At 35.9% G+C, this 17,260-nt stretch overlaps 1 long non-coding RNA gene across 1 annotated transcript; it reads right to left on the bottom strand.

Moving 5' to 3' along the window:
• Positions 1-2,577: 2,577 nt before the first annotated feature.
• LOC103041121 (uncharacterized) lies at positions 2,578-14,801 on the bottom strand. The gene is made up of 4 exons (XR_007424534.1): positions 14,658-14,801; positions 11,919-12,045; positions 10,580-10,781; positions 2,578-4,655 (listed from the first exon to the last, which is right to left on the bottom strand). It is a non-coding gene; the product is annotated as an uncharacterized LOC103041121 (long non-coding RNA).
• Between the last annotated feature and the right edge of the window lie 2,459 nt (positions 14,802-17,260).

Genomic DNA, 17,260 nt, shown 5'->3' with positions numbered 1-17,260 from the left:
TATATATTATCTACATCTCTCATTATCTCTTTATTATTATCACTGGTCATATACCCATCACACCTACTCACACTCATAACTCACAACCTGTTTCTACATTATCTACAGCTCTTCATGGGTTCCTCTGACTGAGTCTTGGCCCTTCCTCTTAATTTAAGGGAGTTTTTTGGACCTGTTTTTCTCTGTAAAGCTGCTTTATGAACATGTCTGTTGTAAAAGAGCTATAGAAATAAAATTGAATTGCTGTAATTCCGAGTTTATTTACAGGAATCAGAAATATTTAATCAAAGCTGCTGTAATACCACTGTAAAACTCTGAATAATATATATTTTTTTACTTTGTTACAAAAATGTTACATTTAAGGTGGACGGTTAAACTAGAATCTCAGTTTATATAAAATAATGGTATTAGTAAAGTTAAATCAGTTTCAACAAAGAATAATTAACTTCCACAAGTACAGTTTTATTTCTTTGTGTTTTAGGTGTGAGGTTTTATTCTATTAGTGATGTTTTCTGCTATTAATGTAAATCTGTTTGATCTATCGGTGGGTTTGATCCGTCATTTGATCTCAGTTTGATCACCCTCTGTTTCAAACCTCAGCTTCATCTGACACACGGTTTAATTTGCATATTGACAAAGCAATTTACCAATCAGCAGCCTGTGGATGAAGAGGCGGTATATAAAGCGTGTGATTATGGGTAGTGTTCATTGTGAGGATCATCATGCCCTCATTCTGCATCATCATCTGAACCATCACCACACTTCCACAGATATTTGCCCCTAATTTCCAGCTACAGTCTGGAGGATGTGGGTCTTTATGTTCTCCACAGTGCTGATGCCGCGGTACACCAGGGTGGAGACATTTAGATCCAGAAATAACCCAAACTTACAGAGCTCATCTCTCAACACTTTTATACTCCAGGACTGATCTTCACACTGATCGTAGCTTCTCCTGAGTGCTTAAACATCTCTATTATAACTTACTATCAATGAGAAAACAGAACAAACACATATATATATATATATATATAATAGAAAGGTTCAAATCATTCCCATGTTTTTAAAGATTATCTTTTAATATATATATATTTTTTTCAGTGTGTAGAGATGTTCTGCTATAGATTATTAAAGAACAGAAGGAAGAACAGCTTAATTTTAGCTCTAGATTTCATATTCATGATATTAACTGTTCTCTACAGCGTCCGCCCTAAAACATCTTCTACTGAAGCTGCAGTTGAACAGAACAGATGTTTGGATTGTGAGCTATTGGCTTAAATCTACAACGGCAATTTAGGAACATTAAAAAAAATAAACACATTTCAAAATTAAAACCTTGGAGACTTTCGAGAGCTGATCCGAGGTTTGGGATTAAGAGCTATTAGCTATAAACTGAAATTTTTATCTGCACTGTTAGCAGAATTTTATACCCATATTCAGCTTATTGCTAATTATATTTAATCTTCTCAAAGCGTTTTCTTTCTGCACTACTGTCTACTGTAGATGGAGGAATATTAATAAATAATTAACTTCTTCTCTGAACAGAACTGCTGTAGTTACTGAATTATACTGAGTTTAACCACAGGGCGGCAGCACTGCTGTTTACATACTCTTTCAACCAGAGGTCACCGGAAGTACATGCAGCCTTTCAGGTTTCAGGAGTAGCTTTAAAAGTCGTTGGTTTCTGGTCTGAATTGTAATAAATAAATACGTAGTTGTGCTCACGTGTACTCAGGCGTGGTTTTGAGGCAGGATACAGTCAGTCGTGACTGAACTGGAGTGTAGTGATCAAGCCTTCTGTTTTACTGGGCTAAATGCTAATAGCTAACAACAATAACAAAGCTAACAACTCTGTGTTGATGTTACTGGCGAAAGATGCTAAAATAGTTATATTGTTGTTATAGTATCTGTGTGGGTTGTTGTAGTATCCGTGGGGGTTGATATAGCAGTATGTTTTTGTCATATCATGTCATATAAGGGCAATGTTGAGCAATAATGGTACATATTTGAATCACATATCATAGAACAGTGCTCAGAGAGCAGTATAGAACCACAAAAACATGTAGTTTTTCTTGTTTAATATGTACTTTAGCTTGGTGAGATGTGTTCTAGGAGAGGCTGAATCTTGTATCTTGTTGTATTTTGTGGGCTGATCACTGTTGTTGCTGAAATAGAGAAATTGTTCTGATGGCCTCCGGTCAGTAGTGTGGAATGCAGTTACCTTGGCTCCAATAGATGCAGGTGGCTTGTAGGTCAATGAACTGTTCAAGTTCTTCTGCAGTAAGTTTAAGCAGCTTGGTATGATTGCACTGGATGCTCTAACGGTTTGACTCCTTAACAATAAGCTCAAATAGGGAGAGAAGACTTTTCAAGTATTGATAAGGAGTAAGAATTTAATCAGCTGATGGAGGGATGTGTAACTGGAGAGGCAGTGGTGTGACACATTTTCCGTATAGTGTTTGGGAAAACCTACTGTCTTCCTCCAAAAGACCATCATCTACATCATTTTCTTCATCTTCATCCCCAACAGTATCTTATAAAAAAAATAAGTTTCCAGTACCAACAAAAACACAACAAAGATATCTTCACCCCAATTTTGTATTTTGTCTTTTCTTCTATAGAACAATCTTGTACCCATTTCTCTGGCAAAATGTGTTAAAAGTGTACAATTAAATAAATACAACTATATTTGCAGTTTGTGCACAAAATATGATATGTAATAACATCCAAACACATTGTTAGCAAAGACATGCCTGAAAAATGCCCGTTATTGCACAACGTTGCCCTGAGGCAACGAAAAGATAAACTTAATTTCTGTACATAAAAAATAAAAAAACTTTCATAAAACCTGACAAATTGCTTGTTGACACATTAATACACATAATTTTTATTTAGAATTTATTTAATTTTTAGAAATATTACTAAAGCAAATAAGCTCCTGTGACCATGGTTCAGAAAAGGAAGTCCCGCCTTCAAATGGTGCATGATAATGACTCCCACACCTTATTGGTTAGATTTTTCATATTATTTTGACCATTCTGATAGATTGCAATAATTTATAGATAGATAGAAGCATATGAGACTCGTTCCTCATCTGTCCTCCTCTCTACCAGCTCTACATAAACATAAACATGCATGTGATTAATTATTAACCGTGATAAAATTACAGGTGCGGATGGTCTGGATCTCTACTTGTAACCTCTGTTATTTTAGAGCAAATTATGTATATTTTTAACCTTTCCATTTTATCTGACAGCTAATGTTATTCCTCTGCATAAAGGTACAGGAAACACTAAAACTCACTGTGTCACTAAATCGTTTTAAACTTTTATTATCTAACCACCTGTACCTGTTTTAGTTGAGTTTTTTATTTTACCTTTTTACTTATTTTAATTGTTTTGTCTTTTTATTTATCTAATTTTATTTTATTCATTTTATCCTTTTATTTGTTTTGTTACTGCTTTTACATTTGGCCTTTTACCTTTTTATTTTATTCATATTATTTTAGTTCCATTATTTACTTTTTTAATTGTGGTTACTTTTGTTTAATTACTTTATTTTTCTTATGTAAATCTTACATTGTTTGCTTGTTTTTATCATTTATATTTAATTTTCAGTCCCTTTAATGTTGTGTATGCTTGGCTGCATTGAAAACGAGGATCACTCTTAATGTATTTACTGAGTGGAAATAAAGGTTGGTTGGTTGATTGTCTGGTTGGTTAATGGATTGATTTCCATTGCAATAAACTATTTATCTTAATTGAGCTGCATGGTAATATTTTCAGTCCTCTGTCTTTTCTCAGTATCAGTGTTTTGAATATGATTCTAGGTTTTTTCCTTTTCCACAAAAATCTTGATATGAACTTTTTCCATTCATCAAACGTGAGGGAACCTCCAGTGGTAAAGTTCAACATCTTCATTTTAATCTCCTCCACTCTCGACTGTAGAGCTAAATAAGACACGCTATTCCATCTCTGTATATCTAAATTTTAGCATTCTCCAAACAAACCCCTGGAGACTTTCGTTTGGTTATTGATAAGTGCAATTCCTGCTTTATTTCAGCTATCAAGTTTTGGTTTTGCTCTTCAGAATGAAGTGTAATAAAGAAAGTAATATATCTAGAATGAAGTGTAATTAAGAATGAAGTGGAGTAATTAAAGTAATATATTAAGAATGACATGAGAAATTGAGGAAGTTATCTATCAAGAATTAATGTAGTGCAATTTAGTAATCAAGACAGTAATATATTAATGAAAGTCTATTGTTTGTCTATATAACTCCTCTTCTGTATTATTATAAGTTGACGTTGAGTACTTGAGAAAGTAATCATGTCATCGATATACGTTTTCTCAATAAGCAAGTTGAGTTCCAGTTGAAGAAAATTATTGTAATAGTCTCAATAATGTAATATATACGCTTACAGTCTAAAAACGCATCCGACGCACTGGAAAAGTTCAGCAAAACCCCCTGCTTGATCACGTGGTTCGAGTCAGCAGAGTGAACGGCAGCGGACGGAGCCCTGGGGGAACCGGCGAACAGTAAGAACTTCAGCTCTGAAACAGCCAATCACAGCCGACCTTCAGGAACAAACCCGCATACAGTGTTATTCATTCTGTACCTTCCATCAACACTTCAAACAGTGATGAACCCGACACCACCTGAAAGATCAAAGACACAGATAAAGATCAAAGAGCCCAACATACAATTATATACAGTATTAGACTAGAGTGTAGAAAATAAATTAAATAAAGAAATTATAACAGGAAAAGACTGGAAGAGAAGTGACTGTATATGTATATATTTGTTGTATATGATTATATTTCTGCATCACACAGTACGTCTACAAAAGCGTAGAAAAAGCGCAGTATTGTACAGGAGTATTTAAAGTGTAAAGTGTAGTATTGTACAGGAGTATTTAAAGTGTAGTAAAGTGTAGTATTGTACAGGAGTATTTAAAGTGTAGTATTGTACAGGAGTATTTACAGCGTAGTAAAGCGTAGTATTGTACAGGGGTATTTAAAGCGTAGTAAAGTGTAGTATTGTACAGGAGTATTTAAAGTGTAGTAAAGCATAGTATTGTACAGGGGTATTTAAAGTGTAGTATTGTACAGGAGTATTTACAGCGTAGTAAAGCGTAGTATTGTACAGGGGTATTTAAAGCGTAGTAAAGTGTAGTATTGTACAGGGGTATTTAAAGTGTAGTAAAGTGTAGTATTGTACAGGAGTATTTAAAGTGTAGTAAAGCATAGTATTGTACAGGGGTATTTAAAGTGTAGTAAAGTGTAGTATTGCACAGAAGTATTTAAAGTGTAGTATTGTACAGGAGTATTTAAAGTGTAGTAAAGCGTAGTATTGTACAGGAGTATTTAAAGTGTAGTAAAGTGTAGTATTGTACAGAAGCATTTAAAGTGTAGTATTGTACAGGAGTATTTAAAGCGTAGTAAAGCGTAGTATTGTACAGGAGTATTTAAAGTGTAGTATTGTCCAGGAGTAGTAAAGCGTAGTATTGTACAGGAGTATTTAAAGCGTAGTAAACGTATAGTATTGTACAGGAGTATTTAAAGTGTAGTATTGTACAGGAGTATTTAAAGCGTAGTAAAGCGCAGTATTCTACAGGAGTATTTAAAGCGTAGTAAAAGCATAGTATTTGTACAGGAATATTTAAAGTGTAGTATTGTACAGGAGTATTTAAAGCGTAGTAAAAGTGTAGTATTGTACAGGAGTATTTAAAGTGTAGTATTGTACAGGAGTATTTAAAGTGTAGTAAAAGCATAGTATTTGCACAGGAATATTTAAAGTGTAGTATTGTACAGGAGTATTTAAAGTGTAGTAAAAGCGCAGTATTGTACAGGAGTATTTAAAGCGTAGTATTGTACAGGAGTATTTAAAGCGTAGTAAAAGTGTAGTATTGTACAGGAGTATTTAAAGCGTAGTATTGTACAGGAGTATTTAAAGTGTAGTATTGTACAGGAGTATTTAAAGCGTAGTATTGTACAGGAGTATTTAAAGTGTAGTATTGTACAGGAGTATTTAAAGCGTAGTATTGTACAGGAGTATTTAAAGCGTAGTAAAGCGTAGTATTGTACAGGAGTATTTAAAGTGTAGTATTGTACAGGAGTATTTAAAGCGTAGTATTGTACAGGAGTATTTAAAGCGTAGTATTGTACAGGAGTATTTAAAGCGTAGTATTGTACAGGAGTATTTAAAGCGTAGTAAAGTGTAGTATTGTACAGGAGTATTTAAAGCGTAGTATTGTACAGGAGTATTTAAAGCGTAGTATTGTACAGGAGTATTTAAAGTGTAGTATTGTACAGGAGTATTTAAAGTGTAGTATTGTACAGGAGTATTTAAAGCGTAGTAAAGTGTAGTATTGTACAGGAGTATTTAAAGCGTAGTATTGTACAGGAGTATTTAAAGCGTAGTATTGTACAGGAGTATTTAAAGCGTAGTATTGTACAGGAGTATTTAAAGCGTAGTAAAGTGTAGTATTGTACAGGAGTATTTAAAGCGTAGTATTGTGCAGGAGTATTTAAAGTGTAGTATTGTACAGGAGTATTTAAAGCGTAGTATTGTACAGGAGTATTTAAAGTGTAGTATTGTACAGGAGTATTTAAAGCGTAGTAAAGCGTAGTATTGTACAGGAGTATTTAAAGCGTAGTAAAGTGTAGTATTGTACAGGAGTATTTAAAGTGTAGTATTGTACAGGAGTATTTAAAGTGTAGTATTGTACAGGAGTATTTAAAGCATAGTATTGTACAGGAGTATTTAAAGTGTAGTATTGTACAGGAGTATTTAAAGCGTAGTAAAGTGTAGTATTGTACAGGAGTATTTAAAGCGTAGTATTGTACAGGAGTATTTAAAGTGTAGTATTGTACAGGAGTATTTAAAGCGTAGTAAAGTGTAGTATTGTACAGGAGTATTTAAAGCGTAGTAAAGTGTAGTATTGTACAGGAGTATTTAAAGCGTAGTAAAGCGTAGTATTGTACAGGAGTATTTAAAGCGTAGTATTGTACAGGAGTATTTAAAGCGTAGTAAAGTGTAGTATTGTACAGGAGTATTTAAAGCGTAGTATTGTACAGGAGTATTTAAAGTGTAGTAAAGTGTAGTATTGTACAGGAGTATTTAAAGTGTAGTATTGTACAGGAGTATTTAAAGCGTAGTATTGTACAGGAGTATTTAAAGCGTAGTAAAGTGTAGTATTGTACAGGAGTATTTAAAGCGTAGTAAAGTGTAGTATTGTACAGGAGTATTTAAAGTGTAGTATTGTACAGGAGTATTTAAAGCGTAGTAAAGTGTAGTATTGTACAGGAGTATTTAAAGCGTAGTATTGTGCAGGAGTATTTAAAGTGTAGTATTGTACAGGAGTATTTAAAGTGTAGTATTGTACAGGAGTATTTAAAGCGTAGTAAAGCGTAGTATTGTACAGGAGTATTTAAAAGCGTAGTAAAGTGTAGTATTGTACAGGAGTATTTAAAGCGTAGTAAAGTGTAGTATTGTACAGGAGTATTTAAAGCGTAGTAAAGTGTAGTATTGTACAGGAGTATTTAAAGTGTAGTATTGAAGCTGAGTAAATGTTAAGGGGAACTCTGGTGTTGGATCTGCAGGTTCTGGATGATCTGTTTCTGAGCGACGGGACGGATCACCCCGACCTGAAGCTGCAGCACAGCGGAGAAAAAAACCTAAAATTAATCAACAATTTCACACATTAAACTGAGATTTAAGATCAACACCATCAGGACTCGTCTCTTACTGTCTCATTACCCTCCTCCCACAGGCTGCTCTCACTCAGGTCCTTTACTGCTTAACCCTGCAGCAGATGGAGAAACGTGGCTGAACTTCACATAGGTCATTAAATGACACAATAAAAACTATCTGAAGCCGATTGGTCTGTATTCGTACATCAGCACTGCAAACTGCAAACCCTGGAAATTAATATGAAGATTAATTTTGTTACTGAGATCCTCGATCACTGTGTAAGGTCTGTTCTGATTGGCTAGCAGAACAAACTAAAATACTCTGTGAAGTATTTAGATGCTCTTATCTGGGGAGCTGTCTGTTAACTTGTGGTTTCTGATGCTGGAAACTCTGATGATCTTATTCTGTATAACAGAGGAAAGTCTTTCATCTTTTTATTTTATCCTGCAGAATTCCCAGTATCTAGAAAACAGCTCCTGTTATTCCTCTGCATAAAAGAGGAGAAGCTGCAGATCTAAATATTTACAGACTGATCTCAAAACTGTCCTGTTCATCTAAAATTTAGAAATCACCAGTAATGGGAATAAATCCTGTTTACCTGTGCGCACTAGAAAAAAAATAGTGGAGAAAAGTATACTAGTGCAGTGCTGGATTATGGTGATGTAATTTTTAAAAAAGTGTCCGCAAGCGCTCTTAAACCATTAGACTCAATCTACCATTCTGCTCCGAGATTGACCCTTACACTACTCACCACTGCACACTACTCACCACTGCTCACTACTCACCACTGCTCACTACTCACCACTGCACACTATTAACCACTGCACACTATTAACCACTGCACACTACTCACCACTGCTCACTACTCACCACTGCTCACTATTAACCACTGCACACTACTCACCACTACTCACCACTGCAAACTACTCACCACTGCTCACTTCTCTCCACTGCACACTACTCACCACTGCTCACTACTCACCACTGCACACTACTCACCACTGCTCACTACTCACCACTGCTCACTACTCACCACTGCACACTATTAACCACTGCACACTACTCACCACTGCTCACTACTCACCACTGCTCACTATTAACCACTGCACACTACTCACCACTACTCACCACTGCAAACTACTCACCACTGCTCACTTCTCTCCACTGCACACTACTCACCACTGCTCACTACTCACCACTGCACACTATTAACCACTGCACACTACTCACCACTGCAAACTACTCACCACTGCTCACTTCTCTCCACTGCACACTATTAACCACTGCACACTACTCACCACTGCTCACCACTGCAAACTACTCACCACTGCTCACTTCTCTCCACTGCTCACTACTCACCACTGCTCACTACTCACCACTGCTCACTACTCACCACTGCTCACTACTCACCACTGCACACTACACCATAGAGCTGATTGGCCCTCACTAGCTGCACCAGGAGAATCTCATTGGATCATTTTAATTTATAAAACACTTTCTGGCCGTTTGCCAGCTGTAATCTAATTTAATAACAGTAATTATCTTATCGCTCCAGTGATCAGATCACCTGTCAGGAAGGAGAGTTTTCAGTGAAAATCTGCTTTTAGCTACAGAGAGAGAGAGAGAGAGAGAGAGAGAGAGAGAGAGAGAGAGAGAGAGAGAGAGAGAGCACTAGTGATCTGGAATTATTCACTACAGGAAACGCTGAAGCTCAGCTCACTGAATCATTTTAAACCATTAGTTTCTGATCACCATCAGAGTTTTTTAATAAGTTTATCTTTTTCTTATTATTTTAATGTTTAATTTGCTTTATATTTACTTTTTATTTTTCATTCTAATGTTTTATGTTTTGACTCTTATGTTCTTAGTTCATTATTATTCATTTTATCATTTCTTATCGTTTACTTTACTTTATTCTTACTTTTTTATTTTATATTTCCTAAATTCTTTACATTTTGTGTCAATTTGTTTTTATGGTCTTTTAGAATATTTTACTTTACATATATATTTTACTCACATGCATTAAATGTTGATTTAAATTTAGTATTTATTTTATTCCTTAATATTTCTTATTTATTATTAAATGTGTTTAATCCTTTTAATGCTGTAAATGCTCAGTAACACTGTAAATGAGGGTCACCCTCAGTGTTTGAAAATAAAGTACCGGTTTCATCATTTTAAAGTTTTTGATGGTTTTTGCGATGACTGTGTAACAAACTCAAATTATTAATGATTAAATAAACTGTAATACTCTCTATTCTCTTCTACAAGATTATTTTACCTGCAAGTTTATTTTTAAAAAAGGACATTAAGACTTTGACTGATTACAGTGCAAAAACAACTGTGCAATGTGACACACACACACAAATCTAATTATATTCTAATCATATATTTTTTTTTATCAGCAGTGCTATTCTAATCATATATTTACATCAGCAGTGTTATTTCAATCATAAATGCACCTTAGTAGTGCTTTTTTAAATAGAAATTTCTCTCAGTGGTGCTATTATAATCCAATGTGTACTTTAGCTGTGCTATTCTAAATTTAGCAGTGTACAAATATTTTATATATTTAGCTCTGTAGATTTAGTACATTTCTGTAAATTCTAATCCAGTTTATATAGTTTTGTATATTCATTTTATTTGTATATTTAACATATTTTTGTACATTTCAAATATTTAGTTCTGAAAAGGTGCTATATTAAATACGTATGTTAAATATTTTAACCCCTTTTTGTATATTTAATATATATCTGTATAAATCTGTATGTTTAGCATGTACATAATGTACTTAATGTATATTAAGTACTAATCAATAATTATTTAATACAGTGTGTGTTTATATGTGTGTGTATATATATATATATATAAATAAATAAATAATCACCTGGCGGGCGGCTGGTGGTTTCTCGGGGTCCCGCTGCAGCAGGTCTCTGATCAGCTGGATGTCCTCAGTTTCGGGGACGAGGGTCCTGAGGCTGGTGGGGACGAGGGTCCTGAGGCTGGTGGGGACGAGGGTCCTGAGGCTGGTGGGGACGAGGGTCCTGAGGCTGGTGGGGAAGCAGGTGATGCTCTGCAGTCCGGTCGTTCTGTAAAACACAGGTACAGTTTTAAATCTACTGAAATTGTGTAAAATGATCAGTATATTTAACTGGAATTCGGTAAACACAGGTATGATGTTTAACTAGTGAACTTTAAGGAATATTTTATTGTCTGTGTCTTCAGAAAGGGGGAGGAGCTGCAGCAATTCATTATTATTATCCATTCCTTAATTCCTCTTTGATCAGGAGATGAAATTACATTATATTCTTTTTTATTTTATTTTATTTTTTTGTTCCACCTTGAATGCTGTAGCCTCTGCTGTCTGTCACACCATTCAAGGTGGAATGAAAAGAACTACTAGTGATATTCTAATGTTTGTTAAGAAGAAAATGGCCAACATTAAAACTACACATTAAACTCTGGTAATATTGTGAGTTTCTTTGGTGGCTTGTGCTGCACCATAGAGGAGCTGTAACTGAACAGAACCTCCGGATCTCTGTACCTAAAACAAGACACACATCTACAAATAAAGGCCACCATATAGAGGGGGAGGAGTTTTTATAAATTGTAAATGAAGTATTGGTGTCAATTGATTAAAAATGTTATATCACACTTATGATGTTAAGTTTTTATAGTGGATACTTAAATATAAATAATGAATGAATATAAGAAATGTAAAATGTATTAAATATTAAAATACTAGTATATATTTGTATGTTTGAGGGGAGATAAAGATAAAGGCAGCGTGAGGAGCAGGAATAAAGAATGCATGATAAATTGGATAGAGGAAACTTTTTTACTTTATTACAAAAATTTCAGCTTGGTTGTAATAATTTCTGAAAAAGAACTTGATTTGCTGAGTATAAAAATCTCAGGAAGTGTTTGGTACTGAACACATGATCACAGTGGGGGGGTGATCATATAAATGGCCTGGGGGAAATATGTAACCCGGGCTTCTTTGTTTTATTTATATTATTGTAAATGTCGCCATAAATGTGCTTTAGTGCTGCATTAGCTCATGTATAAATATAATCATTTTTGCAGAAGTATTCTATTCTGTGCGATATGACAGAACATAATATTTTCATGTTTTAGTTTTATTAATTCAATAGACACAAAAACATCTGTAAACCTTGGCCTTTGAAGTAACTGTAATACACAACAATGCACCATCCTTTACTCACTTCTGGACGGGAGGATGACGGAGTCATAGCTGCCGGAGGGCGGAGTTACAGTTCATGGTGTTTCCAGGCTGGACGCGGCTGTGAGTGGCAGCAGCAGTGGAGAAGGGGCGTGGCCTCATGGCTCCATCTGCAGCAGACCAACACAGGAAGTTAAAACTCAGACAGGTAAACGATTACAGGTGTGCTCTGATTAAACACACTTATTAAGATCTTACAACTGAAGATCAAAATTAAATATTTTTCACCGCCCTATAAAAAGACCAGCTCTCAGAGGCTGATTTTGGGTAGTGTACCTCCTGGTGAGAAATCGCTGGTATACGTGCCTCTACAACACGTTTACACTTTAAACAGACTTTAAAATGCTGGATTTTGATCACTGAGTTTGTAATTTTAGGATCTCTCCACAGATGATCAGTTGGAACTGGATCTGGAATCATTGCAGACGACTTAAAAACAATCCTGCTCTTTGTTTCCATCCATCTTTTCGGTGCTTTTGGAATTATGTCTGGGGTCAAAGTCCTGCTGCAAGACCCAAGACCTAGAGCACAAACTCAGCTTTATGATACTGGGCGCACTATTGCACTGCAACCAAAATCCTTTAGTAATCTTCAGTCACACAGTACCAGAGGCAGCAAAACAACCCAATAACATCTAATTACCTCCACCAACTGTAAGTACAGTAGTTTTTTTTTATTTTGTTGGCATCATTCTGTTTTCGGTAAACAGTACAATGAGGTGCTTCACCAAAAAGCTCTAATTTGGTCTCATCTGTCCACAAAATGTTTTTAATGTTTTAAAAGCTGTTTGATCAGTGGTAGGATTGTCCTCCCTTATATGTGAGTCTTGGTTCCTCTCAGTGTTTCTTCCTCTTTTAGCTCTGAGAGCGATTTTTTTTCTCTGGAAGTTCTTTATTCTGTATTTTTATGTTTTGCCTGATTCTTCGTCCTGTGATTGTGTTATTGTAAAGCTGCTTTGTGACTGTAAAACAGGCAAAGATGGGGAATGTGCATTAGGGCCTGTAGTGTCCATATGGTACCATAATATCAATATTTATATAGATAGCAATTTTGGACTTATGACCCGTGACTTTCTTTAAATAATGTAGATGTAATGGAGTAAAGCTTACTGTAACTACTGATTTACAATAATACAATACAAGAGAAACTTGAACAACCAAAAAAAATAACATTTTAATATTATGTAACATGTATTTAAAGTGCCGCTAAATGCTAAACCATATGTGGAGGAAAAAATAATAAATAGATTTACTAAAATGCTTTCTCACAATATGCAGATTAATCAATCAATAATACCATAACACTGCCCTGCTGACATCCAATCGTCTTTGTCTCACTGCTATTAGAGGCACACTGCTCACACAGCTCTCCCTCCTGCACTGTCCCTAAACCCATACATCACCCCATTCTCCTTGTTTTTTGGCATTTTTCAATATTGAGCTGAGGGTGGAGTCAAGGGGTTTAGTGCCCCTTTAATGTAGTTAATAGATGTTCTAGAGTAAAATACCAGCTTAAAAGATATGTGTACTTGCTAATCATATCTTTCAAATGTTATGCAACCCCTCCCTAAAGGCGCCAAACATTTAGGGGGCCTACACCTCAAACTGATATTGGTTAGGGTTATATAAATACCCAGATAACCCTTTAGCTGAATAAGCTAACACTTGCTCAAATAATAAAATGGGGCCTCCACAAACATTTTAATACCTTAAAAAGAAAACAGCCAAACACACGTGACTTAGTGAAAATAAAAGTGGAGTTATTTATTTAGCTCTCAGAATTTTGTCTTTACTTATATGAAGAAAAAAAAAATATAATAATATAATCTCTCAAATAAAACTAAACTCCCACTTTAGATATATAAATAAAACCTAACCCATTTAACTCTGGGTAATAAACATGAACTCTGGGTAATGAAATAAAATAAAATGAAATACACAAATAAACCCCTTGGATTAAACGATGAATATTAAACACTCAATCTAATAAACACACCACCAATAAGAGGTGGAACACCAGAAATATAATATAATAAAAGCGCTCCGGAGAGTCTTAACACAACTTCTCAAACACAGTCACACTCCTCCTCTTAGTCCCGCCCATACTCGGCGCGGATTAGATAGAAAATGTCTGTCGAGCTTTTCACTCGTGTGATTGGCTGAGCTGAACAGGAAATCAGCAGGAAAAACCCGCGAAACAGAACAGTTTCCTGGGAAATGGAGTTATTTTACACTTACAATGAAAAACAAAGAAAATAATACAAATACAAATGACATTTTTAGATTAGAAACGCATTTTCAGTTAGAAACGTATAAAAACTACCTAAATTAGACTGATTATTCACTGCATAACCTCAACTTACAGCTATAACTACTAAGTTGTATTTATACAGAGAACAGTAAGTTACAAAAACACCACTCAAAGCTAAAGCTATAACTACTACAACAACAGCACATTATATATAACAGAAAAAAGGGTCTACATTAAAACAGAGGCGTATAAACCGCTTTAAATCCTAGAATTATTAATTAAAAATGGTTTTAATTCATGTTAACCCGCAGTGTGGGGGTGTGTTACCGTTCTCTGAGTCTGTTATCGGTGATTTACCATTAACCAGGCTAATAAATTAGCTAAACTAGCTCCCTAAAACACCGATTTATATCAAATTCAGCTCACCAGCTGCACTATCACCGTTAAATTCGCATTATTTAATCCGGTTTACCTGTGGTTTCTGAGGAGTGCGCTTTCCAGACAGTCCGATCTCAGTGTAAATCTAATAAACCCGGTTTAAAACTCAGGCTAACAACACTGCGGGCGCGCTCCAATCCCCACACACGCTCCCTACATAGGGCGGGCGGGGAAAGCGAGTAACACTTGGGGTGAATCCCATTTCTCCCCTTGGCCCTACCCCTTACCCCTACCCCTCTGTTTTGCGCGTGCACATCAAGGGGTAGGGGTGTCCCGATTCCTGTTAGGATGAAGTGGTAGGGGTAAGGGGTAGGGCTAGTTAGCCCTTCAAACGGAGATTTTCCAGACCCACACTTCGTACCGAGGGGTATGAGAATGACTGGCAAGATGGCCGAACAAGCGACCAAAGAAAGTATTTTCCATGTTAAAAATTACGATTAGCACTGTATTACCTTAGTTTATTGTGTAGTTTTGATGTTTTATGGCTGAATTCTTCGTAACAAGCATAAAAAGTTCGCTAGTAGTTCGTTTCGGTAGCTGGCTAGCTAGCTATAACTTTCCCGTTCCACCTTAAATGGTGCAACAGACGGCAGGCGCTACCGCATTTAAGGTGGAACGGAAAAAATAAATCAAATAAAAAATAATCAGAGCTAATTTCAGCTCCCCATCACAGAGGAATTAAGGAATGGACAATATTAATTAATTTCTGCACCTCCTGCCCCCTTTCTGTACACATACAATGCCCTAAAGTTAACTAGTTAACCAGCAGCTAGGCTACTGAACTTTAGCGCTCCACTGCTATCATCACATCAGCCCAGCAGGGTCACCTACACACCACCGCTAGTAGCCTGGTCATAAATCAGTGCTATTTATTTATGTATTTATTGTTCATTGACAAACGTCATTGTGATATACCAGTGATTCCTCTGTCACTGAGGACCCATATTCTTGCACATTATATTGTTTTTGTAACACATTACCTGCTCCAGGACCAGTGTTGGGAACCAGTGTGATATACAATTTCTAGTATATTATGGAGGTTATTTTCAATAAGATTCACCTTTCACCGGGAACGGAGTTTCAAGGGGAAGGGGTAAAATCCTACCCCTGGGAATTGGGACAACCCTTCAAGCACCCGGTGAAAGGTGAATCTTATTGAAATTAGATTCCACTCTAAAAGAAGGGGTAGGGGTAAGGGGTAGGGCCAAGGGGAGAAATGGGATTCACCCTTAGATGACTGAAACGGCTTCCTACTCCCTCATTAGTGTGCACTATACAGGGAAATACTATTTAGCTCACTAAGTAGTGAGAAACATCTGAAATTAACAGCGTCCAGTTACTCGCAGTGTTGCCAGATTGCGTGGTTTTATGCTAAATGTGGAGTTGAGGCTGAAATTAACTCGTCAGTGTTGTAGATAGAAAACGCTAAGCTCACAGAGACAGAGCTTTTAGCCCTGCTGATGGAAATGTGAATAAGCAGTAACTGTGTTGGCTATTATGTAACTCTATGAATATTTACTTCGTTCATTTAAGATATTTAAGGCATATTAATCAAGCTCATGCTGGAATAAACCCTGTAATATTGTTGATATGCTGATCATCAGCTATTTGGGTGAATCTATATGCATTTTTGAGGATTTTAAACGTTTTATCCAGAAACTGGATCGCTCAGTTTGTTCAGCTGTCTGTTGATTAGTAACGAGACTCGCGATGCATTATGGGAAACATTCAGTTTGTGTAACCCGATTTGTGCCACTGCAAAATGAGCGAGATGACCAGGGGCACAGATCGGGTAGGTAATGCCAAGGTGTACTTCCGCCCACACTGTCGCAAAGTTTGTACACCGTTGTGTCAAAATTAAAGATTTTAGGTTTTGCAGATCTGTGAAGAGAATATTTTCATTAAATTCAGCATTCACGCGCCATCCTGCAACAAAGGAACGGACAAGGAAAGTGTGTGTGTGTGTGTGTGTGTGTTGAGAGGGATGTGGGTTTGCTCTCATGCTTTCTCTGAGAGTTATTTATATGAGTGTTATTTATAATAATTTGCTGTGTATTTTAAGAATATTTTTTTTATATACATAAATTCTTTGTTAGCTTGAGAAATACTACAACTGGTCAAAGACCACCCCTCATAATATGGGTATAACCCAAACAGGTTTGTTGACACAGTGTAAAATGCACAGTTTATATATCAACTGCTCAAAGAAAAATTTTATTAATTATAAATTATTTTCTGGTTGATGTTTGTATTTTGTTTTAATTTATCTCCCACTCTATCTAGATTACAGAAAGATAAACAAATAAAATGTGAAGTAGTTTAGACTTGGTATATGTAAAAATAAATAAATAAAAACACCACAGACTTATACATTTTAACAGATTATTTTGTAATTATAATTGATCAGGGATCTCACAGCACCGAAAACCGTTGACAGCCGTGGCTACCCGATCTGTGCCCCCTGCTCAGTTTGCAGTGCGCATGCGTGGCACTAATCGGGCAGGGAGTACAGATCGGGGAGACATGTCAGCTCGGCCGCCATATTGGAGGAGTCAACCCTGCTCCCCCAGTGCATTAATTTACACTGAGGAAGGAGTTTAATACACTTATAATAATTTAATACACAACTCTACCAAT

The sequence above is a fragment of the Astyanax mexicanus genome, chromosome 15 (assembly GCF_023375975.1).
Source record: "Astyanax mexicanus isolate ESR-SI-001 chromosome 15, AstMex3_surface, whole genome shotgun sequence".
Lineage (NCBI taxonomy): Eukaryota > Metazoa > Chordata > Actinopteri > Characiformes > Acestrorhamphidae > Astyanax > Astyanax mexicanus.
The sequence above is the reverse complement of the archived record's forward strand: the minus strand, read 5'-3'. Positions and strand labels throughout refer to the sequence as shown.